Here is a 25,989-nt window from a genome sequence, read left to right as displayed (position 1 = left end):
CCCTGGGGGCCCCAATGGCCTTGGCTCAGCTCCGGCCTGCCGCCCACCAGGGGGCAGCAGAGATCGCGGTTTCCGCGGCCCGGTGGTGCCCGTAAATCAGCCTGTTTATTAGCAGAATAAAAGTCGCGGCAACGCGGGGCTTTTCGGGCCTGCATAAATCTGGTCTGTGCCTCGTGAAACCCATATGTGCTTAATTCATATGTAAAGTTTCAAGCAGGAAGAGAATACGTGTCCATTAAATTCTATTTGACTTGATTATAATCATTAGCCATGAATAATTGCTTCTCAGCACCGACCGCCGAGCCACAATGAGGAAAAGGAGCGAGCAATTATAGCGGGGTGCGAATTTTTAAATTTTTATTTTTGAAGCTGAGGGCAGTGTTGGTCCCATGGGGGTCAGAGGCCCATGGGGAGTGGTGGGGGCGGGGGTGGTGGTGCTGGGGACTTGAGGTCAGCTTTGGAGTTTCTGGATTTTGTGTGTGTGGGGAGTTTCTTTTTGTCCCTGTGGCCAGATGGGGATGGGGGCAGGGAAGGTGCCATAGCTGGCTGGGCTGGGCTCCAGCTGCAGGGACCGTGGAGGGGGAAGCATGCAGGGGAGCTGGGAGGGACTTGCGAGAGTAAAGGGGGTCAGGATCCTTAGAACTCCCTCCATCCTGGGGGCATCTGGGTGGCTCAGTCGGTTGGGCGTCCGACTTCAGCTCAGGTCATGATCTTGCAGTTCATGGGTTCGAGCCCCGCATCGGGCTCTGTGCTGACAGCTCAGAGCCTGGAGCCCGCTTCGGATTCTGTGTCTCCCTCTCTCTCTCTGCCCCTCCCCCACTCACCCTCCGCCTCGCTGTCTCTCAAAAATAAATAAAATTAAAAAAGAATTTTTTTTTTTTTAAAACTCCCTCCATCCTGAAGAGCTGTGAGCTTGGGGTGTCTCCAGCCTGGCTGCAGTCTCCCTTCCCACCCTTTCGAGGGACCCTGGGGATCTTTGGGGATGGCCGGGGCGGGGCGCCCTCCCTGCCTTCCGGCCTCCTCCTCTCCCCGCGCAGCGACTCTGCCCATGGCCTCTCTCGGGACTTTGGGGAAATCAGACTGTTTGCCAACTGGGCCTCTGGCGTTTGAAGTCCAGGCCTGCTTTTTACCCCACTCTGTTGGTATTTGCGATGTGATTGGAGCGTGTGTGTACTCTGTGTGGGATCTATGATGGTCGATGCCTGTGGGATGTGTGTGTGTGTGTGTGTGTGTGTGTGTGTGTGTTGTGATGTATGCTGCATAGTACATGGAGGGGGGCTGGGACGGAGAGTAGAATGCGGGATGCCTGGCAGGTGGGTGGCAGGGCTGGCGGTCACAGGGGCAGGACCCTCCGAGCACCCAGGTGAAGTGCAGGCCACCCCGGGCCCCCCTCGGCTGTGTTTTCACAGGCTGCTGCCGAGGCTGCTCGCTCGGGCAGTGCCCGGAGTGTCTCAGGCTCTCGCCATCTGGTAGCGGGCCACGGCTCCTACCCACGGGGGCACGCCGCATCCATCTTAATTAAATTGGGTTGCCATGCTGGCAAGATAAACCAGGGAGCCCCTGCGGGCCCCCCCGTTCTGCAGCAGAAGAGCTCCAGGTTGGCCTACGACCCCCCCCCGCCCTCCCCTTCCAAGGCTGCGTCTGGGGAGAGCTGTGCCTGGCATCTCCTCCAGAGAAGCTCAGGTCTGGGGGTCTCCGTTCTGGGGGGGGGGGAGGACGCTTCGGCTTGTGGGGTTTTTGCATCTTCTTATTGCCATGGGGGGGGTATGACCTTGGCGGGGTCACTTCCTTGCCCTTGAGGTTCCCAGCTTACCAGGCCTGTGCCTGTGGCTCCCTAGTTTTTGGCAGACAGCTGAGTCCCAGGCAGGAAGTGGCCCAGCATAAAGAAAGACCCCCATTCTTGGCCAGCCCAGGGGTCCGGCTGCCAGCTTTGGCCTTCAGGGCATAACGGGACAGAGCAGGGATGAATGTGATGCTTTGTGCAGACAGAAGGAATCTTCCCCTTCAAAGCCGTCCCAGGCCAGCGAGTCAGGGCCGCGGTGGGCACAGAGGCCAGGAGCTGATTGGAATCCCAGTATTCCTTTTGGTGGTGGCTCCAAGCCTCTGTTTCCTCATCTGAAAAATGGGCCATCCTCGGCCCCACCCAGGGGGGCCGTGAGGCCTTTGAGGGGCCTGGGCACGCGGGCCGGGACGTGCAGAGCGGGTGGAAAGCCATGCTTCACAGCGACAAATTGCCTCGCTGGGAGTTTTTTGAGCCACTTATTTATTTAAAATAAGGCATGAAGTGGTGCTCTGTGTCCTTAAGTCCTGGGTCTTTGATTTGTGAAAATCTGCCAGCCGCTTACAGCCCCCTCCTCCTCGTGAGCCAGTCACCGTCCAGGCCTCATCCTTTCCGCTGCCTGGAGGCCCCAAGGAGCCCAGCCCCGGCCGGCCCTGGGCCACCGCTCAGAGTCAGTGATTTAGAGACCACCTTGATGGACTAGCAAGCAGGAGGGGCTGAGGGACGCCGGCTGCCTTGTGGGAAGTGATCTGACGCTAAACTGTCGCTGTAAATCGCTTTATCTGTCACTTCAGATTTAAATGTGTTTGCTGAGGCTTGCCGGCTGCCTCCGACGGCAGCAACCTCTCCGCAGTGGGCAGAGAGGGTGGGTGCGGGGCAGCCTGGGGGCAGGCAGCCCAGCCGGAGCTGGGCCCAGGCCCCCGGGGGCCCACGGTGAGGGCCTGCCCCCTCCCTCCCCGCCGTGGAGGCATCCTGGAGGCAGGCAGGACTGCGGTCCCCACTTTCAGTGATCAAACCAAGGCGCAGCTTGGCAGGTGACCGATTCGGAACTGGAGCTCCTATGCGGCCTTTCCTTCATTCAGCAGACTGTGCGGTAGGCCTGTTTTGCACCAGGCAGGGAGGTGGGCCCTGGGCTACAAGAGACACACTCTCTAATCCCCAGTGTGAGGTGAGACACATGAATGGAAAGGGATAGCAAAGTCCATGAGGGCTTTTGCTGCAGGGGTGGCAGACAATCTGGAAGGCTGCCTGGAGGAGGCAAAGTGGAGGCGGGGCTCGTGCTGAGAAGGGGGCACTGCGTCAGAAGGTGGACGAGGGCGTTCCAGGGGCAGAGAGGGAGAGCCCTGGCAGGAAGGGGTGAGACAGGGTAGGGGAGACTTGGGGAAGCTCTGAGGAGCTTGGAATGAGCCATGGCCTGTCCTGAGCAAGGGTCTCCCTCCGGATCTGGGCTGAATGCACATCCCATGCCACCTTTCCTGGCCTCCTGGTGTTATTTTGTAAGCCCACGGTGTCAGAGGGGAGACTGAGGCTCAGAGATGTGAAGTAACTTGCTTAAGGCCACACAGCTAACCAGTATTGGTGCTGAGAGGGGAGGTTTGCCTGACTCTGGAGCTTCCAGGAAATCCTTGTGTTTAAAAATATATATTTATTTATTTTTGAGAGAGAGAGAGAGAGCGTGAGTGCACACACAAGCTGGGGAGGGGCAGAGAGAGGGGTCAGAGGATCCAAAGTGGGCTCAGAGCTGACAGCAGCGAGCCTGATGTGGGGCTCGAACTCCTGACCTGAGCTGACGTCAGACACTCAACCGACTGAGCCACCCGGAAATCCTTGTATTTTGGGGGGTGGGGGTGGGAACACCTCTTCCTTGTTCCCTTTTCTTTTCTGGTCAAAGAGTAGGTATGTTGTCACCCCCACCCCCTGCGGGGCGCAGCTGAGAAGTGGGGGGAGGGGTGGCGTTTGAGGCAGTGGGCGGTCTGATGCAGGAAAGGTGGTGCTAACATCTGGGTCTGGGATCGGCTGGGTCTGGGCTCGTTGGCCCTGTGAGGCCCCGTGGCGGGCTGTAGCTCCTGTCGTGCTTGGTTGACCTGGGTCCTGCCCCCTGCCCCCAACTCAGCCCACAGAGCCTCTGTGTCTAGGCTCTCGCAGCTTGTTATTCATTATTCCCTCTGGGCAGGGAGCTGTCCCCACATCGCACCCATGGCCTCACTATTAGCAGGTGCTAATATGTCCCCCATTTTACAGACGAGGAGACTGAGGCCCACACGGGACCAGAGTGCCGGTAAAAGGCCGAGCCAGGAATCAAACCCTCACCTTTCAGACTTGGGGTTTAAGGGGGATGCAGTCACGTTTGTGTTCTCAGAAGCTCCCTCTGCTTCTAGTGTAGGGGTGAGGGGACAGAGTAGCTTGGAAGGCCGGCTGGGAGGCCTGGGGTCCAGTTGGCCCCCTCCCCACAACACCCGAGATGGTGCCAAGGCCTAATTTCCCCCACTGTAGGAAGAGGGCGGCTCGTTTCCACAAGGTCGAGAAGCGGTTACATAAATTCATAAATGATGGATCCCTCCTGAATTATTGAGATTCCCTTGAGGGCTCACAAGGCCTGGTCCAGCGAGCGGAGCTTGGCCAGTGGGCAGGACTCGAGGACCCTGGAAAGGTCCTTCCACCCCCAGGTCTTCTGCCAGGTCTCCTGTGTATTAGCCAGATCCTTCCCGTCCTTCCATAGGGAACACGTGGGTGGGCCGTGGTCCTTGGACCCGGTGACCCTTTGTCCTGGGTTTCAGTGAAAGTTTGCTGAATAAATGATTGAATGCCTTTGAGAGTGGGTCAGACAGAGGGAGGGACTGGAAGTGCCAGTGACCCCCTCTGGGCCTCCTCCTCCTGCCCCAGCCCAGACACCGCTCAGCCCCCCCCCCACCCCCCCACCCCCCCGTGACTCGTCGTCCTCGATGTCAGGGCTAGAGGGCGGCACTGCATTTGCCCGTGGACACTACAGGCTGCTTGGGAGGTTCCTGGCTCTGGGGATACAAGGCTCAGGCGGACCCGGTACCTGCCCTCAAGGCATTTGCTGTCTCTTAGAGGAAAATGGGAGGGTGTCTGAGGCCCAGAGGGACCATGACCTGCTCAGGGTCACACAGCAGGAAAGTGGCAAAGCAGGCCTGCCCTCCCCCCTCCCCCCCCGCCCCAGGAACTGGGCCCCTTCTCCTTGTCCTTCTCCCCATCACGACAGACACAAGGTCAGGAAACACGGTGCCCCCCTGCCCCCTGCCGAGTGGCTCCTCCCTGTCCTTGAGGCCGGCTGGCCTCAGCACCTGCACCTGTGTGCCTGTCTGTGTTCCCAGCGTGCTCTCTCTCCCGAGCACTGAGCTGAGGAGGCCGGAGCTTGTGGGAATGTGTGTGTTTGGAAATTAATGGGGACCATTAAATTGGCCAAGCATGAAAAGGGCTGGATCTGCGGCCCTTGGCTTGCTCGACCAGAATGATCCGCCAGCACCCTGGCAAAGGGCTGCCCAGCCGGCTTGAGGCCTCTCCAGGAGGCTGTGGCTCGCCTGCTTGTTTAACGGATGGGTACGCCGTGTCCCTGGGAGGTGAAGGGGTCTGGACGCAGCACGCGGAAGCCACGGGCCCTCCCCAGGAACTGGCGCCCCTTCCCTTCCTCTCGACACCCAGCTCTGTGCAGCCGGCTGTGTTTGCAGGGGCTCTGGGCCGAATCTGTTCTCTCCGGACCCCTAGGCTGGGCTCATACGTACCCCCAACCCTGACCCTGAGGCCTGCTGGCTGAGGCCTGATCTGGCCCCAGCGTGGGGTGGTCTCTAGGACGTAACATGGCCTAAAAGAGAGTCCAAGGCTCGGCCCTGTCTCCTCGCCCCACCCCACCCCACCCCACCCCTGCTCCCCAGACAGCCCCACCAGCTCTGGTGACCCCATCACAGGGCATGGCAGTGGCAGTTGCCGTCCTGGGTACAAGCTGTGGGACCTCAGGCAGGTCATCTAATCTCGGCCTCGGTTTTCTTGTCTGTGTAATGGGAATAAGAGGGCATCAGGCCCCGCCTCCTGGGGTTGCTGTGAGTTTGAAAGGAGACAGTGCAATGTCTGGGCTAAAGGAAGCCCTCAAGAAATGCCAGCTCTTGTATTCGCTGCTGCTGCTGCTGCTTCTCTGGGAGGGTGGCACTGTCCTGCAGGGTGGGGCCTGTTGTCACATGCTGCTCAGCTGGGCCGGGGACAGGGGAGGCCTGAGGGGACCTCCTTCTTGTCCTTCCCGTGGGAAACTGAGCCCTTTCTGGACCCAGGGCGGGTTGCTGAGGCAGGGGGCCCTCCTGATTTGGGGTTTGCTGACCGTAGGGTGCAGGGCAGGTGGGCCCGGCGCCCCCTCTCTTGTGGCAGGGCCTTCAGTGGGGGAAGGGTGTGCGTGTTACATGGGAATAGTAGTCTCGATTTCTCGCGTGTGAGAGGGTGCAGCCGCCCGTGGGGAGGGCGCCCCGGGCAAGTGGGGGCCAGGGCCGTGGCTGCTCACGATACAGACTGGGATAAAAATCCGGTTCCACTGACGGCTTCTCCCAGCCTCGGTTTCCACCGGTGCGCCCTGTGGAGGGTTAGAGGAAAGTGAACGAGTGCCTGGCAGGCCGCAGGGGCTCCGTGAGCGACAACTGTCGTTCTTAGTAGTGAAATACCTCACTCCACCACCAGACGGGAGCCCCCGGAGGGCAGGTGTCCTCTGACCCCAGGTCGCCATCCCTGGATGGGGCTGTGCACGCGGCGGTGCCCTTGGGGGGCTCAGGCGGCCCGAGAATGCCTGCCTGCGCAGTAGCTCCCTGATGATAGGTGGTGGCCGAGCTCCCTTAGGTGGAGGCTGCCGGGTGCCCTGTGCCCTGAGCCCTGCTTCCCGCACACGGGGCGACAGCTATCAGAGTCCTCGCGGTGGGGGAGGAGGGGTTGTGTCAGGAGGCAGAGCCAGTGAGGACTCCAGCCCCCCACCTCCGCCGCCACCAGGGAGGACGGATACTGGGGGACGGAGCCAGGGCCAACAGCGGTTCGGGAGGGCGGTGCCCGGTGGCGGATGGGGCCGGCCTTCCTCTGCCGGGACACCCGGCTGGCATCACCCGCTTTGGTTCATTCAAACCCCATCCGCTGCACCCCGCTCCCAGCAGCTACAAGTGGTCCTCGTACGGCCGTACCCACCCCCTTCCTCCCCATCCCTGCTTCCTCCCCCTCTTCGGACATTGTAATTGCCATAAAAATAGGAGCTTAGCTGCGGAGTAGCATGTGGGAAGAGAGAGGCCCGGCTGTCAGCCATTCCCCTGCCAGCAGGGCTCGCGTCTGTTTTATTATTGCCGCCTGGCTGTATTTCACGTACGGTTTAAACATCATCAAACGCCACATCCCTTTTGAAAAGCAAGAGCTACCTTGCTGAGGATGTTGAGGAGAAACAGGAACATTAAAATCTACGAAGCAAATGGCCCAGAATTGACATTTGCGACGGGAGCTTTGCGGCTTTGACTGTCAAAGGAGCTGAATCCCGTCTGGCAGCCGGCGGGGGGATCTTTCCCCGTTGAGGGTCACGGGAAGGTGGGGCGGGCTGTGGCTGAAGCCTTGGGTTTTGGCAGAGAGGGGACCCAGGCGTTGTAGGCGGGGGTCAGGGGGTGAGGGAATTCTGTGGGTCACCGGACTGTGTTTGGTGCCTCCCTGGCCTTGACCTTGACTCAGCCTCAGCTGCCCGCTAACGAGGCCGGCAGGAGGGCCCCCCCCCCCACCGCCCCTGCACAGAGCAGAGTGCTGGGCTCTGGGGCTCAGGGGTGGGAATGGGGACGTGCCAGGGGGCCGACTGGACAGAGCCGCCGTGGTCACTTATAAACTCTTGTAACCTTGACCAGGATACACCTCCCCTCTGAGCCTCAGTTTCCTCTTCCGTGAACCCTGCTGGGAGAGCCACGTTCCCCCCTCCCCACCCCCCCGAAGGCGATTGAGGGGATGGAAAAGATTCATGAAAATGTGACAAGCCGTTGGAATTCAATAAATGGTGGCTGTTATCACCGAGGAAGTGGGCGTTTGAGCTGGAATTGATTTTTTAAAAATATTTAACCCACCTATTTCCACTGAAAAATAGGTACAATAAAACTAGGGAGCCATTAAAACAGGGACAGGAAGAAACAAGGGACATGGGAGGACACTGAGCTGGGCGTCCAATAAGAACGTGCCCCGTGCACTTGGCCACACCTGGGAGCTTTTGGCCTGGATGCCCATGGCACGTGCTTTCCACCCTGCCAACCTCTGGCCTCGTTCCTGGTCGTGGCCCCCTGCTCAGCCCTACCACCTGCCACTTGATGCTGGTGTCCGATGTACTGAGAGACTACGGTTCATGCCCCCCCTTCTATTTTATGCCCTTAGGGGGCTTTGGGGGGCAGCTTGGCTCCTGGCACCTACCCTGGCCCGGCCCAGACGACACCTCATAACTAGGCCGAACAAGTCTGTGGCAACTGGATGTAAAGGTGGCTTTGAGCTTCCTGGCAGCCAGAGCAAGATGGGGAATAAGATTTTACTTTCTGTAACTTCACATTTGGAAATCAATTTATTCTTGAGCTTGATGCCTCTTTCTAGTCTGTCTTTTTTCTCCATCTTCTCCCTCTATTACCCTCACCAGTGGTTCTTTATTTCCCCTACGGAGACTTCCTACCTTGCTCCAGAGGCCCACCGCCCCCGCCTCCCCATCCCCCCCCCCCTCCCGCCCCAGCCTCGCTCTCCGAGTCTCTCCAACACGGCTTTGCTTCTGACTTGCGAGTCCCCCTCTGCCCTCTTGTTTGTCACTGTCCATTCCCGTGTCAGCCGGCCTGGCCTCTGGCCTTGCCCAGGCCCACTGGGTCTGCCTCTGCGATTTCTCTCAGACGAGCCAGTGACTAATAAGGGTTGCCCCCAGGGGGCCAGAAAAATCTTTCTCTCCTTAATATCAGAGTTTAAAAATGTGTCACCATCGATTTGAAGGAAAGACTTGTTCCCGCTGAGAAAAGCGGCCGGAGATTCGTCTCGCCTCTGGAATCACACAGGCAGCTGCATAAATTCCACAGCCACCAAGCGCTCTCCATGCAAATGCTGCCTCTTGGCCCCACAGCCAGCGCGAGAGCCCCTCGGAGGCTGCCCCCGTGCTTCCGTGGGCTGGCACCCCACTTCCCCACCCCTCCAAGATCCCGAAGAAACTCTGGGGCTCCTTTGCAGGGGGGTGTCCCTGGTTAGCGGATCCTCGCTTCTCTCTACCTCTTTGTGGTTAAGCTGGAGGCTGAACGACTTCCATGCCACGATGTGTTTTCATCCTGGAGAAGAAAGAGGATGACTTCTGGGAGGGGGGACCCCACAGGCCCAGGGGGGTCCCGCCCTTACCTTGTCTGTGAGTCTGTTGGTTGCACCGTGGATCTTACCCGAAGGTGGCACCTTCAGTGCCTGAATGCCCTGTCTCGCGACCTGGCTTCCCTTTTGCCTGGAAAGACTGTTGCGGTCATTTGGTCCTTCCCGCTACCTCCAGGGAAGCCCTCTCCTCTGCGCCTGCCCCTCTGGGCTCTGTGGTCACACCTGGCCCAGCCTCCTGCCCCCCAGCAGCATCAGACGTGGTCCCGCCCTCATCCGGCAACTGTCTGAGCCCAGGATGGTCATCATAACGATGAGACAAGCTGAGCCGGGAGAGGTGGCTTTGCTATTCCTCCTTTCAGGTTGAGAAGCAGTGATGCAGGGCTGTTAAGTGACGTGTCCCCGGTCAGGAAGCTTGAACCAGATCTCGCTCTGTATCCTGGTCCTTTCTACTATGTCACATCACCCTTGAATGAATGAATGAATGAATGTATGAGTACGTAAGTGTGTAAGTGAGTGAAGGGAAGGGAGTGGGCACGTGCTAACCACGTATGGTTCTAGGTGTCCTCCTGGTTAGTGGGCACGTCGTTGGTCCCGGATGGAAGGTGTTTGGAGAGCTCGGCGGGGAGGGCTGAGCCTTACCAGGCCCCCCTTGACACCCCATTCCCCTTGTTATCCAGAAGTCACGGTGTTTGCCCTCCCAAAGGGCTCGCCCGAGCGTGGCGCAGAGCAGGGTGATGGGCTTGCCCACCAGGTCACCCTCAGCATGGACATTCTCTCCTGCTCTAACTACAGCGGGGTGACCTTAGCCGGCGCCAGACGGTGGCCTGCAATCTGCAATCTGACCCTTCTGCCAGGTGCTTAGCGGAGGCTGGGCGAGGGAGGGTGCCACGGAGTCCGGCCAGGCTCTTGGGGGAGCTGGTGTGGCCACGGGCGGGGGAGTCAGAGAGGAGGTAAGCTGGCAGTTCGCGGCCTCCTGGGCTGCTGTGGGCCCCTTGGAACACGTGCTGAGTGGCCATTTACCACCTGGTTCGAGGAAGCCTGAGGGCTGGCCCCGTGCTGTGCCAGCCCCAGCTGCAGAAACGGCCCCGCGCGGGCTCCTGGCAGCCATGACTCCGGGAAAGGAGCGGCCTTACTTTTCCTGGCTCCCTAAACGTTCGTGCCTTTGTAGGCTTTCGAAATCAGTTTTGTGGGCTGTGCTGTTTGTCTGCTGAAACACGGAAAGCGTCGGAGAGAAAATAAGCCACGGGGCCGCAGGCCAGGTGGCAGAGGGTGAGGGGGCGAGGCTCCAAGGCGTCCTCTCGGGCCTGGGTCACCCTGCAGGAGCCGTCACGGCTGGAAGCGGGTGCCGGGATGGTGTGTGTCAGAGGGGGCCCTGGAATTCTGCTGGGAGGGTCAGCCTGAGGCTTCGGGACCTGCCCCTTTTGCTGGGTGGCCCCCACTGAATTGTCCTTGGAACAGTGAGTGTCTGCCCTTCCTCCCGGGTGCCCAGCTACACCTGCCGGCTCCCCTCGGGTGCCAGCCACTGGCAGTGTAGACTTCTCAGCGTAAGTACAAAATAAGCCCTCGGGGCTGTGCCAGCTGAGATGCAGACCTGGCAGGGACTGTCACCTGCAGAAGGTGCTTTGTCTTCTGACAAAGTTGGCCATTTGGGAGCTGGATGAGTGTAGAGAGATTCAGTGGGGGCAGCCAGAAACCCATGCAAATCTTCCTCCCTTTCCTGGGACCAAGGGACCCTGGCGGGAGGCCCTGAGGGTCTGCCCCAGGAAACGGCTGCTTCTCCGCTTCTCTCTTAATATGTGAAGAGCTCCTACAAATCAATAAGAAAAATGGGCAAAGGATGTAGACAAGCAATTCCCGGTAGGAGAAAAACAAATGGCCGGTAAACAAGGGAAAAGATGCAGAACTTCGCGAGTAATCAGGAAAAGGCTAATTGAAATGAGAGACATCATTCTTCACTGCCCGAGAGGCAGAGGCGGGAAGCGTCGATACTGGCGGGTGCAGCGGCAGCAGGAGAGCGGCCCTTTCCTGGGCTCACCCGCAGGCGGCCTGCACCAAACCGGCACGTAGTAGGAGCTTGGAAACACTTGCTTTACGCCAGAGAACACATAAGAACTCTCCGCTCCCAGTAGATCTCAGCAGGGTCACCGCCACTGCCTTTGGTGTCCCTGGCTTAGCCCGCTTGCCACTGGGGATGCTCCTGGGGGGTTTGGCTCCCCTGCCCCCTGCCCCCACCCGGCCGCTCCCTCATCCTGGGTCTTCCTGGGCCCCTCCCCTCGTGGGAAGGTGCCGCTTCCTGCGGCTCGGCTGGGCCTCTGGTTTCAGGGCTCTCTGTAGCCCCGTGGCTGGTGCCGGAGGCATACCCTACAACGCGTAGCGGGTACTCACAGAGACCAGATGGAAACGGGGACCCCCCCCCCCTCCAGACTTGGGCAGCCTTGGCTGTTATCACGGCTTCTTGCAACACCCTCGGGAGCCTCGATGTGGGAAAGGTCTTGCCCTAGTAGCGCCCTTGGCTCTCTGGATCCTGGCTGGTGCACCTACATCGTCTGGCCCCAGAACCTCTGCTGCGTTTTCTGGTTTCCTCTCCTACCCTCTCCATCCCGGCCCAGATCAATGATTTCGGGCTTCATAACTGCATGTGCTCTCACCCCTTCTGGCCTTTGCACAGGCTCTCCCCCCTGCCAGAAGCATTCTTTATTCCCACTTTCACCGGGCTGGCGCTGGTCACGTTCCAGGTCCCGGCTCAGATGTCATCTCCTCCAGAACCCCCCCCCCCCACCCCCGACCTGGGTTAGACCTCCCTCCCGTGTGCTCCACAGACGGCCGTTCATTCAGCTTCGTGTTCCTTCATTCAGCAGGTGCTGGGTGCCGGGCTGCGAGGGGGATGTGGCTTAGGTGGCTGCGATGCCCCCGGGAGCCGGGACACCTGTAGTGAGCTGACCCTGGGGCAGAGCCGTCCAGAGGGTCAGGAAGGCGGGAGGCAGGAGCACCCCAGACAGGGGTTTGGGGGTGGCTCGGCTTGCTGCACGGGGAACAGGGAGGCCAGAGGGAAGCCGGGGGCAGCCCGGACGCCCTTTGTCAGCCTGCTCCGCGAGGGCAGCTCTTATCTGCAGAGCACAGTGTGGCCGGACCACAGTGGAGCTGCCTTTGATGCAGAGCTCAAGGGGGAGAGCACGAGTCATACTTCAAACGGCTTTGGTCGGGGAATCTGGGTCTCCGAGTCCTTGAATCATCCTCCCACCCACCCCTTGTGCACCTCCCTGGGCAAAGCAGGCCAGCAGGGGAACCCGGGGCCCGGGAGAGACACCAGCCTGGAGCTTGGCTCCCGGAATCCCTCCCTTCCTCCTGCTCCTGAGGCCCAGCCTCCTACCAGGCGTTTCTCTCTGGTCCCCAGACCGAGGTGGGCCCAGCCCTCCTTCCTTCATTCAGAATATGATGAAGACCAGATGTCCGCCTCTGAAAGGTGCTCAGTGTATGGTGGGGACAACAGGGTTACAGCACAGGGTGTAAAGCGCCTTGATGGGGAATCCAAAGTGCTGTGGGCTGGTCAGGGAAGGCTTCCTGGAAGAGGCCTGCCTGGGGAGGCCTCCTTCCCAGCAGCGATTTCTGGTGGGGGCTCACTCGGGCCTTTTCCTCCGGGCTCACAGACCCTGGCTCAGGCCTCCCCCGGGGCCTTGGGGGCCAGGATTTGGGGCAGTGGGAGGATCCTGGACAGACCTGGTCCCAAATGAAATCTCTGCCACTGCGGCCTTGGGCGAGCTTCTTAGACCTGGGCCTCAGTTTGCTCATTTGAACATGGGGATACCTGAGTTTAGAGCATGGTGACAGATGTCTGGTGCCCGGCACCATCGGGGGCTGTGCTGCCTTACCTCTCACAGATGGGTGCCCCTTTAGGAAATCCCCCCCTAATTATGAAGTTCCAGGTCTGGGCGGCCACATGGAAAGGAAGCACATTCATTAGGAGACCCAGGCACACAGCCCAGCCTTGCCAAGCATCTTTCCGCGCCGACTCCCGAGGACCACGGGACCACGGCCTCGCTGAGAGCACATCTCCCGCGCCTTCCTGGTGACAGGTTCCATCTGCCAGCCCCCGGGGAGTCGCTGATTCGGTGGTGGTGGTGGTGGCGGGGGCTGCTCAGGGATCCGCCATCCCTGGTGACAGCCCCCCCAGCCCTTCACCCCGGGCTTGTAATCTCAGCTTTAAGGAGGATTCCAGTCCCTCTCTCCCGCCCCACCACAACTAATCCATTTGCCAGGGACCCGATCCAAGAGAAAGCTAATTAAAGAATTTCTGCTCTTGGCTCAGCCTGGACTTTGAAGATTCCCCTTAGTCTTCCTGGAGTATCTGAAAACAGGTGGAGAAGGGGGGGTGTCAGAAAGGGCGTCGGATGAGACCCCGCTAGCCTCCGTAATAGGCTTAATCCCCCCAAAGTCAGCAGGCATCAAACAGCCCTCCAGCCATCACTGCGGAGAAGGGGCTTGGAGGACTTGGGGCCCTTTGTGACCCTGTGAGCCCCAGACCACAGAGGGCTCCCTGTCCTCGCGTCCTGTGAATGGGAGGCTGTGCGTTCCCCCAAGAGTTTTGGGGACCGGGGAAGGGGGAAGGCAGAGCACGAACCCCGCACCGCCCGTGCTCCAGGGCAGTGAAAGGCACAGGTCAGCGGCATGGAGGAGGTCCTGCCTCGAGGCTTGCTGCGGCCACTGGCACGTAGCTCAGTGAGGTGGGCTCCCGCCCTCCCCGCCCCTTCCCTCTGGTGCCCCACATGCCACCGTCTCCTCTCTCAAGCGCCCGTTTGCCTCTCAGAGATTTTAATCAATCAATCCCAAATATTTGCTCAGTACCAGCAGCACGAGAGCCCCGTCGGGCAGGGGACTTTGGGGCCCCACTCAGTGCAGGGTCCTCCATTTAAGCAGGGCCTGGCACACAGCAGGTACCCAATAAAGACTCGATGGTGGGGTTGGTTGTAGTGGCTGCTCTCACAGGGCTCATGCTATTGCTGCCTTCAGAAGACACCTGCCGCGTCTTTGGGGGATCAGTGGTCTCCCAAATGTGGGGTGTGGGATCTTAGAGCCTGTCTCCCTGCCACCCTGAGCTTTGGCCCAGCCTGGTGGAACCCTGAGGAGAGGCAGGGCTGTCCGCTGCCATTCCGCGCCCCCCGATCACCCCCTCCTAGGCTCCTGCTCCCCCGTTTCCCTCCGCAGTGCTGGGGGAGGGGGGCAGGGAGCATTTAGACCCGCGATCCCCCAGGTAGGGACCTCGGGGGCCACTGGCCTGCATCAACGGAAAGAAAAATGATAAAAACCTGCCACTGAATTCTGGGTGGCAGTAAATTACTTAACACCTGAAACAGGTTGAAATGTGGCCGCTGTGGCTCTTAATAAGCCCATCTCTGATGCGGCCGCTTCCGCGAGGAGCCGGCCGGGTCTCTTCTCGAGGCATAATTTCATCGTGGCCCAGGCTTGGCAACGGTGCAAATAAGATTTCACTTCCCCCGTAAATCTCCGAGGGGGAGCGCCAGGATTTCATTTGTGCTGTCAGTTAGTGGCTGGAGAGATCCTATTTACTTTGCCGCGGGAGGAGAGGGTCCTTCAGAGGTGCTGGACGGTGTGGCCGGCCGGTGGAGAAGCAGGTGCTGACGAGCGGGCCTGAGGCGCGGCCGAGGGCAGGGGAGGCGGCCAGCAGCGAGGCCGGGGGGAAGCACACCGGGGTTGGGGGCTCCCGAGAGTAGCTGAGCAAGCTCCACCCAGGCCTCCTGATGCAGCATCTGGGGGTTGGCTGGCTGCCCGCTGATCCACCCCGGGGGGGCCTCCTAAGCAGGGTGCTAAGAATTGGCCACAGAACTTGGGTGTGGGGGTGTGGTTTGGGGTTGATTCCTTCCTGGGCTCCATTGCCTCTTCTCCAGGATGCTCAGTGAGGTCAGCAACGCCTCCTGGGAAGTAGGGGCGCGGGAGGAGGGAAGCTTCCGGAAACTGGTGGTGGCCGGGTAAGGGCAGGATCCAGGTTACGGGGTGTAGTGGCCACCCTTTGTCCTATCCGAACTGGAACTTTTAGTCCTCCATCTGACCAAACAGGTGGAGTTGGATCTGAGAAGCCAAGGCCCTGGGTCTTGGGATGCCCCTTGGCCACAGGGCAGCCATCTGGGGTCTTACCCCATACCTGCCCGTAACCTCAGTGACCTGTGAGTCCTGAGACTTCTTTGGGGAGGAGAGGGCCAGAAGCTGCTTGGCTGGAGCAGGGCAAGGCAAGTCCCGAAGCTGGGGGCTGGGGCTGGGGGGAGGTTTCCCATCTCCCAGGGTCCATTGGAAGACACGATAGGGAGACAGGGGCTCTTCAGGGTCAGTGGGTCCCCTCCCCCACCCAGAAGTCATGTCCCCTTGAGGGACCGGCAGCCAGCTCTGCTTGCTCTCCTGTGAGGACAGAGCTCGCTGCCTCTCAGACCATCTGCGCCTTGTCAGAAAGGGTTAGTTAACGTTTGGAAGGTCTTCGTTCTATAGACCTGAAATACAGATCCCGGAACTTGCCCCACAGGTCCCGGTGAGTCCCTCTTGTGACCCTGTCTGGGTCTCCAACCCCTGAGGGCACTTATTGAAGCCTAAGATGCCCCCATCCCCGCACCCTGTCCTCCTGCAGCCGAAAGCTTGGGTCAGCCTGAGATTGCCCCTGGCAGGTTTCAGAGGGCAGGCTGCAGACGTCGGCTGTCTACCGTTGGCGTGGTCTGGGGAACAGACCATTTGGGGATACCTGAGCCTCCTGGTGAGAAATGCCAGCCAACTTAGTGCCTGGCTCTGTGCCTGAGGGCCAGGGATGCTGAATAAATGCTGGGGTGTGTGTGTGTGTGTGTGTGTGTGTGTGTGTGTTTCTGCGCATGCGCGCGCGCACGTCAGGGATGGGGGCCTACACTCCCTGACAAAGTGGAGGGGATCCCAGCAATCTGTACCCTCCGAGGAGCCTCCTGCACGCATCAGCAGGGTCAATGCTGTCATGATGGTAAAAATAAGAACGGTGAGCTCTTACCATGCGCTCATTTTACCGAGGCAACAACTGAGGCACGGGAATAAGTGGTGTAGCCCCGGAATCCAACCCACTTCTGAGGGATTCCGAGGGCCTGTCTGAGGAGCCTCCAAAACAGGAGTGGCATTAATCCGGTTGTTCCCAAATGCATGTGACTGTGGCTTTCTCCCCAGGGCAGAAAGTTTATTAGCTCTAGGCGCTAAGGAACATAGTTTGGGGACCCTAATGTCCTGCCCCGGCTTGAAGGGAGCCCTGCGGGTGCATTGGTATTCGGTGCTGTCTCCACTGCGTACTGGGGGCAGGCCCATTCCTGCCTCGTCCCCCGCCCTCTACTCTCCCTGCTCTCATCAGGGGGAGGGGGAGGGGAGAAGTAAGACCACTTGGGCAAGTCAGATTATGGGGGCTCTGGGGCTGCCAAGGGCTGCCCCTCCTGGGACTCAGCATTGATCAATTGATCCGTTGGCTGATTTGCTGGTGTTTATTGACTTATTCCTTCACTTCACGGCCACCGGTGCCTCCTGTGTGCCAGGCAAATGCCCTCTAGGGACCTTAAGGGGTGACTGGTGAGACCAGCCAGCCAGGGGCCCCCAGCGAGGGAGGCGCGGGAGCTGGTCGCCTGCACAGTGTGGGGCCCAGGGTGGAGCTGGAGGGGGGGGCCTTACTAGACACAGTGCCTGCGTTGAACCTTCCAGGGCCTTCAAGGGCATCTGAGCCCAGAACATCAGCAAGGCACAGACCAGGAGCCGACTCAGGGCAGGGCCTGCCTGGGGAGTTACTGGTGTGGCTGGGCCAGGGGACAGGTACCGTGCTTACAGAGGAAGCAGAGCCTTGCAGAGGGAGGTGCACAATTGGACTTGTCTTCTATTCCGTCTCAGGCCTCCTCTCTTGCTCCCTGAGTCCTCCTCATCCGAAGAAACACCTTCAGTGGAAACATGATTCCCCAGAGACCCTCCGCCCTGGTGGCCCCGGGCAAGGCCCCCATCTCCCCCGTGGGGGTTCCTCCCTCTTCCTCCGTGAGGCAGGAAGGATGCCCCAGTCCAACCGTAGCACACAGTAGGCCCTCCACATATATCTACTGACCATCTGGCTGACTGTGCTCTCAGGTGCTCTAAGATCGCTCCGCAGCCCTGGAGAATGGGTGTCGGGTGAGAAAGAGCTGGGTGGCCCCTCTGTGCACCCACTATGCGCCGGCTCTGAGCCAGAGCTAGAGGACCGGACCCTGCCCTCTCCCAAAGGCCACACTGTGTGCTGCTCTTTGGAGTGTTCTCTCTTGGCTGGCTCCTGCCAAGATGGGAGGTGAGGGCTAAGAGAAGGTGAGGAGGGAGAGGGATGCCTGTGTCACCCCAGCCGCGCCACCCATCGCCAAGGCACGGGGAGAAATACCTTCGCTTCCTTGGAATATGAAGGGAAAAACTCATTAACCCATATCCAGACACGCACTCAGATCGAAGGCAGAAGTAATGAGTTCTTATTTTATGTTAAATTTAGCAGAAACTGCCATTGTTCTCATGGAAAGGCATCTTTTTTTTTTTTTTTCCTTTCTCCCCCTCTTTGGGGTATGAGATATCACATAAGGCTTAGAGACTGGTGAACGTGGGGGTGCGCCTAGGAGACGAGGGGGTTCCGGGTGGGTGGGCGGGGGGAAGAACCCAGCCCAGCGTCCACCAGGTAGAGGAACAGCCTGTGTCTGCAGTGCCCGTGCGCGGCCAGTCTTACCTAGGGGCCCACGTGGGGTAATCCACGGCTCCCACAAATACATGTCCACGTGGAGACCCCCTCGGCGTCTGCCTTCAGCTGGCGGTCCACCTTCCCAGGACCAACGGGATGGGGGCGGAGGTCCCTCCTCCCCGCGGCCAGAATCATTATCTTGATCCCGACGGTGCCCCAGGGAACTTAGCCCGGAGTCTCCGCTCTGTGCCAGGCCACCACTCCGTGCCGGCGGAACCCCCACAAGCAGAGCTGAACCCCGGAGAGGAGAGGCCCCGGAGAGGAGGGGTGGGGGCCGTCGAGCCCACATGTGCCGCAGGCCCCTGGCGCGCCGGGCCCCAAGCCGAGTCAGCAGCCGAGATGACTGTAAAAGTTAAATCTTTCTATTTATTTCAAGAAAGGACAAGGAAAGTGGACTTGGACATTTTATATGAAAACAGACAAACAGAAAAAAGGACCAAATAGTTAATCACATTCATCTCAACATTGAAGTTGCAAGGCACCTACGAGAAGGAGGCCAGAGGGCGGTCCGCAGTGCACTTTGGTTTGTGTTGTTTCGTGGTGGGTGTCTGGGTGTCTCGGTTTTCCCAAAACCCCCCCGTCTGGGGGGGGCGAGGTCGGGAGCGAGGCGGGCAGGCCCGGGTCTCGGGCGGCAGCAGGCAGCCGTGGACGTGGTCCCATCGCTCAGCCCCCCTGAGACTGCTTTAGCCTTGAGAGAGAGAGAGGGAAAGGACAAGGAGCGGGCGGCCGGGTGGCCTCACAGGGCCCATCCTGCGGGTGAGGAAGGCCGGGGCTTCACGGGGAAGCGAGGGCGGCCGGGAAGGCAGAAGGGGCCTTGGGCACCGGCTTTCCAGAGACCGGGCCTGCCCTCCCTGTGCCATCGTGCGGCCGGGAAAGCCTGCCTCCTGGAGCGCAGGGACCCACCCCCTCCTCCCTCCCTGGCCCTCTCCTCCTCTGACTGCTGGAACCGGGAGCCCCCTGGGCGAAGCACCGGGTGGCTCCAGAAATCTTTACAATACCAAATGAGATACAGAGAACCTTTTAACATCGGGCAAGGGAACTGCTGTTGATGGCTCTTAAAAAACATTCACTCGGCAGTGCCCACGCGTGGGGCTTTCTTTTCGTTTACTCTTCCCCTTTACCTCCTGGCTCACACCTGCCTGGTGACATTCATAACTAGCAGGCGGCCGCTCCAGCCAGCCGAACCGTGCGACCCTGCTACGCCTGTGGCGCGCCTGTGTTCACAACCCCGCAGCCTCCCCCGCCCTTCCGCACCATCTCTCCCCCTCTCAGATGACAGACCCTCCAGTGCTGGGCTATTTTGCCTCCTCCCCGCGGCTCTCAGCACCTCTTTACGAGCGAGCCGGAAGGCACCAGGGCCCTCCATCCAGAGAATCCCCCCCGTGCTGCAGCCTGGCGCTGGGCCCTAGAGGCCAGGGTGGAGTTCTCAGCTGGGCCGGGTTAAAAAAAAATAAATAAAAAAAACACCTAAGGCCAGCTTCGGGGTCCTCTGTCTGCCTCCTGGGTGCCCAGAACCTTTCGAAAGCCGGGCCGTCCGGAGCTGGGTGGGACTCTACAAACAGGGCCCCTGCACAGGGCAGGTGAAAGTGCCCCGGGCGGCCCGGCTCCAGGGAGACGAGCGTGTGGCGGCCCCGTGTCTGCGGCGGCTTTGACTGTTGGCTCCTGTCGCATTGGTTTTTCTGTCTGCAGGAGAAAGCCAGGTTGGTTCCTCCAGATGGGTGGCTGGGCGCGCAGGGCTTCTGGATGGGAGCGGCAGGCAAAGTAGGGACGGCACCCCGTTCTCTGCCCTCCTCGTCACCCACCTGAGGCTCAGCTGGGAGACAGGAAACTGAGTCACTCCCGGCTGGCTGCTAGATCTCGCCAAATGGCGGGCTCTCCCCCTCAGGCTCACAGCTGGTGATCGGTGGGGCCAAGGGACCGCTTCTGAGAGGAAAAGCCGCTTAGAGGAGCCCCTCCCTGTGCTGGCTGCGGTGAGGCAGGGGCGGGATGGGAGGGAGGCCGTTGCCCACACATCCATCCGCCTGGGCCCTCTGACCTGAGCCCGAGGGGGTGGACGAGAAGGGAAAGGAGGATCAGAGGAGAGAAGACAGAGCACCTCTGTGTGCCAGGCGCTGTGCTGGGCCTCAGGGACCCGGCACAGAGGAGCACGGGGACGTGCACCCTGATGGCCGTAAAACAGATTTAGGGGCGGTGGCAGTAAGGACCTTCCTGCAAAGACTCTCCAGACTCGGCCTTTTGGGTTTTCAGGTGGAGGGTGAGGACGGCGTGGGTAGGTGTGGGGAAGACGGGCCAGGGCACGGTGGTGGCCACAAGTGCCTTAGGGGCTAGCTTTGCTAGGACGTGGGGACCTGGTCAGCCCCCGCACAGGGAACCAGGTGCCCTCAAGCATGCCCAGACTGCCCTCCCAGCATAAGCCGGGCACTTTAGTAACAGAGTGCGAGGGGGCAGTGACAGTGGTCTCAAAAAGCCCAGGGCCTGCCGGGCTCTCCAGCGGGGAGCAGGGCGGGAGCTGCCCCCAGACTGAAGGTCTGCCGTCTTCAGGGGCGACATGGAGAAAAGCCTGGCTTTGCCCCTGCGGCATCGGGGGCCTTAGGCACACCTACTATCCCGCTTACAGTGAGAATGCGGGTCTGACCCCAGCAACAACAGAGAGAAAGAATATATTAAAAATGCAGAGGTGGGGGGAGTAAGGGGTGGGGAGGGGGGGGTACTCAAGAGCCAAGGGAATCTTTTTGTGAGTGTTTCTAAAGAAGCAGGGGTGGATATTTCAGGCAACTACTTGGACCATTTCAAAAGAAATGGTAAATGCTTAAAAACACAGAGTGAAAAATGCCCCAGGCAGACGTCAACCTGGCCGGGATGGATGGATTGAGCCGGCAGTGCCGAGTGCTTTGAGTGGGAAAGAGAGCCCGTGGTGGGACAGCAGAGGGAGCTCAGCGGGGCAGGGGCCCTGGCACGGAGAGCAGGTTGCGGCGGGGGGGTGGGGGGGGTGGTGGGGGCAGCCTGGGACCCGCCGCAGGGGGCGGGTCACCCTCCAACCTCCAGATCCAGACTCTGAGAAGGAGTGCTGGGGTATGCACTTCCTCTCCCGGTGCCTCTTGGATACTGAGGATGGGACCCTGGCAGCATCTCCGGTGGCCCCAGCAGTTCTTTGACGGGGCTGGGCCGCCTGACGGTGGGATGGCCCTGACCTGGGGATTTTCAGGGGACACTGGTCATTTTGAGCAACCTAGTCAACATCTCTTGATATCTTCCTTACGGGGTCCTGGGGTATGATAAAGTAAGGGGGGAAACCAGGACCTTCTAGTCAAAGAACCAGGCTTTTGGCCGAGGCAGGATAATAATCTGCCACATCCCCATCAAGTGCTTGAATGCTCCCAGGGACAGAGGGCTCACTATCGAACTCCTCTGCTGGCCCAGAGTTTCTCTTCCCTGACCTTCAGCGTTCCCTTTATGACTGGCCCCACTCTGCTTTCACCGCAGCACCGAATGAGTCACAGGCCTGCCCTGGGACAGAAAGGAGGCAGAAAAGCTCAAGGCCCTAGAGTCTTAGCCTCTAAGTAACTAGCCTAACCTCTTCACCTCGCTTTTCGCCCCGAAGGCGGACAGAACCTGGAGGGCAGGGGCAGAGCCTCTGCTGGGAGCTGGGACTGCTTCTGAGTGACCTGTGTGGGTCAGACGTAACCCCCCCGGGCCCAGAGGCCCCCTGCACGAGGCACTGGAGGAAGGCAGAACTGCCTTCCCTGAGGGCCGTGCTTGAGCCCAGGCTCTGTCCAACGCAGCGCCTTTTCTGAGCACTCCGGCCTGCGTGGTGTCGGCTGCCGTGGACCCCCAGCTCCTCCTGGGGCTGTGCAGGGGCAGCCCCCGAGCCGGGCCGGAAAATCCCCGCTTTGCACAGTGCCACGGGGGGCAGGTTCATAAAATGCGAAAAAATCCCCCGCTCCCTTCACCTCCAAGGAGTTTAATCTCTTCTAATCAATTTAGCAGACTCGCTTGGTTGTAAACGGTAATGATTTGCATTTTTGAGCCTTTTTATCCCTCCTTAAGAAAAAAGATGCCTCCTCTGTCTGCATTCTGGAAGGCCTGTGCAGGGCTGTGAATTGCTTGTTAGCACTCACTCTGGCGCCAATCCAGCTCGGGGCCTCCGCCCATCACCTGCACTGATCTGAGTGCAGGGAGGGGACATGGACGCCTGGGATGGCCACAGCTGAGCCTGGCTGTGTTCCTGGCCCCGAGAGCAAGGTCTGGTCCTTGGGGACACAGGCCTCTGTGCACCCTGAGGCCCCTCCTTCCAGCAAACGCCCCAGCTCTCTCCTGGTTGCCTTCCCAGCTCCGTTGCTCCCTGTCTGCCGCATCCAATTTTCCTTGTTGTATTTTTCATAAGCGTGAGGCTCAGAAGCCCCGTCCTTCTCCCTGGCGTGTTCCACAGGAAGCAGATTTCTAGAGTGGAGTGGGTTGGCTTTGGGACTTGAGCTGCCATTGGTAGTGGTGGTGGGGGGCGGGGGGGGTCCTCTCTTCCTTCCTGGGCTCCAAGCAGGTGAAGGAGGGAGGTTCAGGTGCATCCTGGGCAGGCTGCCCAGCCCTTCTCAGATGCCGCAGGGATCCTCACCTGACTCATCCCTCCTGCTCTGGGCCTCCGTCACCTGCACTGGACCAACTAGAACCTTCCAGAATCAGTGGAAGGGAGGAGCCCTTACTTGGCCTGTGGAACACCCAGCTTTTTTGGGTGTAGCCAGACTCCTGCCTCAGCCCACCCTCTACTTTGCGGAAGGGGAAACTGAGGCCGTGGATTTACAAAGCACGCTTTCCCTCCACCTCTCTGGAAACCCTTCCTGACTCACTTTCTGCTCCTGGTGGATCTCCCTAGATCCCTAAGAGGAAGGATGAAGAGGGAGGGAGGAGAGGCACAAGGCAGGCATGGGCTCTGGGCTCTGGGTGGGGAAGCCTGCCCCGCCCCCCCCCCCCCCCCCGCCGCCTCCCCCAGCCACTGCATCCTGCCAGCTGTTGTCACCTCCCCTGCCAGTTTGTCACTCATAGCCAGAAGGGACCAATGCCCCAGCTCCTGCCCCCAAACCTGGCATCCCAGCCCTGGATGGGGGAGGCCCTCTAGTCAGCCACACGGCCGCCATGTTACCGTGGAGGCAGCCCAGGAAGCCAGCCCAGGAAGCCGGAGCCAATTTAGAGAAGATGGAGGTTTCCTAGGGGAGGCTGCAGGAAAAGGGAAGGAGAAAAGGGAAGAAAAGAAGCTTTTGATGCACATCATGTCTGCGGAATTGAGTATGACTAATTAATAGATTTTATTCTTAGTAATCTCTTAAGCATTCCATACGTTGGGCCCCACGCCTGAGCTGAGCTTACAAGAGGCCTCATTCGCAAAATGCAAATTACTCGCCTGGCCCTGCCTTCCCTCCTTCCTTGCCTTTTCTTTCCCTTTTTCTTTTCTTCTTCTTCTTCTTCTTCTTCTTCTTCTTCTTCTTCTTCTTCTTCTTCTTCTTCTTCTTTTAGGGGAAATTTAAAGGAAAATTGCCATGTAATAGAAAAGAGATTCTAATCACTACGTCTAATTACCACGAAGGGTAAACCACTTAACCAGAGAAGTGTCGTGGGCTCTTTTTTTTTTTTTTTAAACTTAAAACCTGCTATAAATGCCACAAAATACACTCATCAACGCTGAGGCCAAGGGTGTTCTGGCTAGTTCGGGGCTGCAGGGGTCAGGGCGGCCGCCCACAGAGGGGAGATTCTAGACAGAATCTGCCCTGGCTCCTGCATCCTCATGCGCTGCTGGGGGGGGGGGGGCGGCGGGCACCCCTGCAGCATCTCTCGTTGTGTTATGAGGACACTCAGACGAGCTGGACCAGGAGGGGACACGGTTTCAGAGTGGATGTGGCTTCAGGCCCCCTCCTTGGCTCGAGGGGCCGGGAGAAGGCAGAATTTTGGGAGCTTCGCTCAGAAAGGACTCTGGAAGGATGTCTGATGCTGAGGTGGCATACGTGAGAGTGGGTCCCAGGGCCTGGCCAGCGAGTGTCTGCTATCCTCAGGGGGACGCCTGCAGCGAGCCCATGGGAAGCCCCCACCTGAGCCCCCGGAGCAGGAGACCCGAGCGTCCTCAGGCTCAGGTGGCTCTGGCCTGCTTTGTGCTGTGGGGGAGGGAAGTTTACCGCCCAGGCCTGGCCTTGGAGTTCCGCAGGCCTTTCCGGCCCTTGCTCTACAGGGCCACCTGCCGTTCCCCACATGCCTCCCTGCCCTCTACGAGGATGGATGATTTGACCTCTCCCTGGTGTGGTACAAGGAGAAAGGAGGACCCGGAGTAAGATTGGGGGACCAAGCATGGCCGCAGTAGGGACCTGGAGGGGGGCCGTGGGGAGGCCGAGGACTGGGACACCGGGAGAAGGCATGGGTGGTGCCTTGAGGGAGGGGACCTCATTTCTGAAACAGCAGGGACCTCGGGCTTCGGTCCCTCCCCCCGCCCCTGCTTCCTGAGCCAATGCCCCACATCCTCACCTACCCTCTGCTCCTCCCCAGGCTGCCGGAAAGGGCCTGAGTCGGGGGGGGGGGGGGGGGGGGGCGCTGCAGGTCAAAGGGAGGGCGACCTTCACAGAGACATGAAATTAAGGCTTGGAAAAATCTCTCTCCTGATCTCATTGTATGAGAAAATGATTCAAGTGGGGAAGGGCGGGCTGGGGGGGTGGGGGGGTGGGAGGCTTAGTTTAGAGCGAGCTGTCCATGCCCTCCGCCTCTCCCTGGGGCTGGGGAGCTGGCATTCCCCGTCAGGCGAGACCCGCTCTCCTCCACCCCGCTCAGGCGGCTGTTGTGGCCACTTCTTTCAACCCCTGCCTCTTCACTGAAGGGGCCAGTCACATGTTGTCACGAGCGGCGAGTGGCCGGCCCCCGGGCCCGTCCTGGCGGCCCTGTGTTCAGCTTCCTGTCCCCGCCTTTGGCTTTTTGTCAAAGCAGTCGAGGCCTTTTGAAAACGCCACCACCAGGAGCTGGACACCTTCTCATCCTCCCTGCCCTCGGACCAGTGCCTCTCCTTTGACATCGCTCCTCCGCGGCAGAGCACAAGCGGCCCGTCGTTGACAGGTGGTGACCCAAGCTCCCTGGGTGCCGGGGCGCGGGAGGCGGCAGAAGGCCGGGCACCGCCCCGCCCTTCTTTCCAGATCTGCTGCCATTATTTCATTATTGTTTTAATCTCACGGCTCACCAAATCGCAATGCCAGTTGATAAATGGTGGCGGCACGGGTTCCAGAGGGAGGAAATAAAACCTGAATTCTTCCGAGGGCCCCAGATCCGTACCCTTCCGTTGCTGGCCTTTCTGGAGCTCTGGTCTTCCCCTCTCTGGAGCAGGGTGCCAGGGGTGGGTGCGGCTGAGTGTTCTGCGTTCGGCGGGGGTGGGGTAGGGGGGGTTGCTGTCTCCCAGGGCTCTTCTGAGAATTTTCATGTCTTTTTCTGGGCTTTGTGTGAGCAGCCATGGAAACCATTAGGTCTAATCAGCTGATAAAAAAAAAAAAAAAAAAAAGAAAAAGAAAAAGTCCCTGCACCAATTACCTGTCCCGGGAGGAAGCACACAGCACAGAGGAAACACAGAAAGTCGCTGTTGAGGTGACTGTATCTGTGTGTTGGGGGGGCGGCGGGGAGAGAGAGAGAGACAGAGAGAGAGAGAGAGAGAGAGAGAGAGAGAGAGAGAGAGAGACAAGGACACTGGCAGTCAGAGAAAGCGTTTCTCTGTATCAGGAGTGCGGCCCAGCTCTGGCCAACCTGAGATAGGGTCGCACCGAGACCACCCCTTCCCTAGGGTCTCCTGAGCCACCCGACCAGGACAGATACACCTCCGCCTTTAGGAACAGCATTGTCTGCCCCCCCCACCCCCAAGACACTCTGTCTACTTACTCAATGATTTCTAGGAGAAAACAACATTTTCGTGACTCTATTGTCTCAGGAAAATCGTACGAACTGACCCAAGAAGTAGTTAAGGACCATATAGGTGGCTCTATCTACCCATCTGTATTTAGAGACACGACATAGAGATAGCCAGGTAGATAGGTGCGCCCCCAAGTGGCTGGGAAACCCACCGCTCCCATGGGGCTTCCACGGAGTATGGTGCACGGAACTGAAGGGGGTTGCGGCATAGGAAAAAGAGAGT

The 25,989-nt window shown here is 59.6% G+C and overlaps 1 protein-coding gene across 1 annotated transcript in view; it reads left to right on the top strand.

Annotated features, from left to right (window-relative positions):
• The window catches only part of MACROD1 (mono-ADP ribosylhydrolase 1), a 143,924-nt gene that overhangs the window by 14,638 nt on the left and 103,297 nt on the right, over window positions 1-25,989 (top strand).

This window comes from Panthera leo, chromosome D1 (genome assembly GCF_018350215.1).
Source record: "Panthera leo isolate Ple1 chromosome D1, P.leo_Ple1_pat1.1, whole genome shotgun sequence".
Classification (NCBI taxonomy): domain Eukaryota; kingdom Metazoa; phylum Chordata; class Mammalia; order Carnivora; family Felidae; genus Panthera; species Panthera leo.
Note: the sequence above shows the minus strand (reverse complement) of the source record. Positions and strands in the feature narration are given on the sequence as shown.